At 33.6% G+C, this 3323-nt stretch overlaps 1 long non-coding RNA gene across 1 annotated transcript; it reads right to left on the bottom strand.

Moving 5' to 3' along the window:
• Positions 1–1232: 1232 nt before the first annotated feature.
• Positions 1233–1634, bottom strand: LOC149564522 (uncharacterized). The gene is made up of 2 exons (XR_016361438.1): positions 1555–1634; positions 1233–1459 (listed from the first exon to the last, which is right to left on the bottom strand). It is a non-coding gene; the product is annotated as an uncharacterized LOC149564522 (long non-coding RNA).
• Between the last annotated feature and the right edge of the window lie 1689 nt (positions 1635–3323).

The following is a 3323-nucleotide window of genomic DNA, read 5'->3' as shown; positions in this document are numbered from 1 at the left end:
GCCATAACACAATTTTTGTAATAATTTGAAGCTTGATTAAAAGGCCAGACCATCCAAGTAACATGTCAAACTACGAGGAAGTGGAGGTTCAAGCTGGAAGGAATCACCAAATGTTTTGAATGGCCTACAAGGGAAGTATAAGTGTGCCGCTTATAAACTCGAGGACTTGTTTGATCGCCTATATGTCATAATGCTCCAATTGAAGGCTTGGATGAAGATTGAATGGACAATTTTATTTGGCTTTTTTAAGGAAATGGTATTTGAACTTATAAGAAATTAGAGTGGTGATCTCTTATGAAGCATTGGAGTTTATGAGTGTATCACAACCTATATGGAGAATTAACACACATTCGTGTGTTTTGGGGTAGGGTGGTTATTTGAGTATATATCTTATGTTTCTTTTCTCCTCTTGTTTTCTCTTATGTCAACACTCTTCTTAATTTTTATAGATTTGGTTTTGTTGCATTATTATCTTCAACGGTCTAAGGAGGAGTTCATTATATTTTCTTCTAGTATCAATAAAGTAAATATCAAATGTCTTACATGAAGAAGTAAAAACAACTTAGATAAGTATTACTTTCAACTAGCCAAAAACTATTGTTATTGACACAAAATTTTCTTGTGCATTAACAAGTTATAAGTTTTTTTAATGTTGTGATGTTGCTATCAGGATTCAATTGTGTAGTTTTCGGTCAAACTCATTGGTCTATGTTTATGAGTAGTGTTTCACAATAACTTCTTTCTCATTAGAATGAATAGAACACTAAATACTCATTGCATCTAGGTTTTCTCACGGAGGTGAAGTGTTGGCCTTTCTTGAGATGTTACCCACCCAAGCACCACTCCAACCCAAATGTTCTTAACCATGGAGTTTTTTAAAGGTTAATGTCATGCTCAAAAATCAAGGCTAAAGCACACAATTTTTTAAAAAAAAGGTAATAACAAGTATCTTATTGAGCTTCACTTTGTTTCGAGAATAGTTTAATATTCTCTACTAAACAGGGCCAACCACGTGAAGGTGGAAGCTCATTTGGCCCCACCCCCCTCCCCCTAACATCACTCTACATTCCCCGTTAACATCTAACATTCATTCATTCTTTCAACCATTAATAAAATGTAACATTCAATCAATATCACATGATAAAATTCAATCAATATCACATGATAACATTCATTAACACATTAGATTTGTTAACATGCAACATTCATCAATATTCTGCATTAACACATAATTCATGAACATTCATTAGCACATAATTAAATTCATTGAGACATAAAATACAGTCATTATCAATTAAGGTATGTAGTGACAATCATTTCTTTTTTTTCTTTCTATTTCTTTTTTCTATGTAAGCTCTAAGAGGAGCATCAGTGTCATCATCAATTCCCCCCTCATCAGTTGTTCTGTTCTCTGTTCTTGATGATCTCAAATTCCTATGCTGTTGCAAAGGGGGGTCCTCTGCAATAACAAATAAAAGAGTTAAATTAAAAATAATTTATTATAATATTTACAAGTATTTAATTATTTTAAATAACATAACTGTGTCTCTTTACCTGATCTGACCACATCATTTTGTCTGGACTCAACGTCAACACGGTCATGAACATCGACCCCTCGATCCTCTATAGCTCCTATACAAAATGTTACGTTAATCCAAACACCAATTGCAATTACATATAAAAAATTTAATAGAAAATGTATACCTCCACCACTGGGATGCACATCATGCAAACCTTCGACATCCACAGATTATGTAGAAGGATTGTTAGGCTGCATTCCAACATCCTACGCATTGTTATCATTGCTTTCTTAAAACAGATATACTCACTTTATATTGGAACTTAACATCAAATAGACTAATTGGTAAAGTATTCAATTTGAAATAAATTTCATTTAGCTTATTTACCTATGGCTTAGATGCATCAGTATTAGAACCTTCCACACTAATTTTAGCTCGTAGCCATTCAACCACGGCTCTATAGCCTTGTTGGAAGCCAATTCTCTTATCATCTTCTGTGAGGCATCTCTTGAACTTTGAGCCCTACTTTTTTGTGTGGTATGGTGAATTTTACTTGCATTGTTTCATCAACCAATGGAGGGTAGTTAAAATATCAATAGCAAATCATCTATATCCATCACAATATAATAGGAGAAAAATTGAGCAGTTTTGATGGAGCAATCTACTATATAAATTTTGCGTGTTTGTATGCTTTGCTTGTACCAACATATTTTCTCCAAATTTTTAAGTTGGGTAAGAGTTAGTTCAGCTCTTTGGAAATAAAAATGGCTGCAAGTGCTACTGCATTCCCTCATTCTTTCAATCACTGCCTTTATTCTCACTATTGGAGGAAAATTCAGTCAAGGGTGAGATTTTAAATAATGTCATATTAGTGAATCACAAGTTTTCTTCACTAATCTAGATTGCAGAGTCTTGACTTCAATTGTTGAATTGTTTATATTGAATATGAAAATCCACTACTATTATTATATTCTATTGACCTATTTATAATTGATGAGCTAAATAAGGGAGTCCTCGCATTTCCCTTCACATTATATAAAAAATTTGATACAATTTTTCATTTACTAATACTTACAACTCTTGCTTGAAGTTTTGAAAAACCACCAAAGCCAAGCTTGTGTGTCCCGTGCTTTTCTAGTCTTGCCTTTGTTGCCTTTGATGTGTCAGGCAATCTATGAAAAGTTTGAAATATGTTAGATAGTATAAATATGGAGGTTAATTAGTACATAATTAGATTCTCAACAATATCACATACCTTGCTATACTCTCCACTGGTGTAATATTATTTTTCTTGTCAGCTTTATACTTTCCATCCAAAATCAGAGCCTGCCACTCAACCTTAGGAACATAGGGCGGATGCTCGTACCTGGGGTTATCTCGTAAATTTTTTCTATACTGGTCCCTAATAAACTTCAAACATAAATCGACTTTTTCAAGGAGATTTTTTCTCTTGAATGCACGAGGTCCAAAGAGTTGGGTCATGCTCTCTATAAGATCATCCTTCAACGGTTTGCATTGGTGATTCCGCCTTTTAAGTAAAAAAAAACATGTTAGACTCATAAATGAAGTGAAGCTACCTTTAATATAGTTCAAGAAATGGACGAAAAGGAAAACTATTATAGTAATGATATGGAATCAAAATAGTGGTTTGGGGTTTTAGTTAGGATATGATGTTCCACCAGGTACGCATGGTGGGCCCAAATATGCACAAACACTCATCACCAAGTTTTCTCCAAAAAAGATCATTCCCTACAAAACAATCATGGGATCATTAGTCGATGAAGAGTGATAAAAAACTAAATT

This window comes from Cupressus sempervirens, chromosome 3 (assembly GCF_028749045.1).
Source record: "Cupressus sempervirens isolate cs-2001-9-10 chromosome 3, ASM2874904v1, whole genome shotgun sequence".
NCBI lineage: Eukaryota > Viridiplantae > Streptophyta > Pinopsida > Cupressales > Cupressaceae > Cupressus > Cupressus sempervirens.
This window is presented reverse-complemented; position numbering and strand designations above follow the sequence as displayed.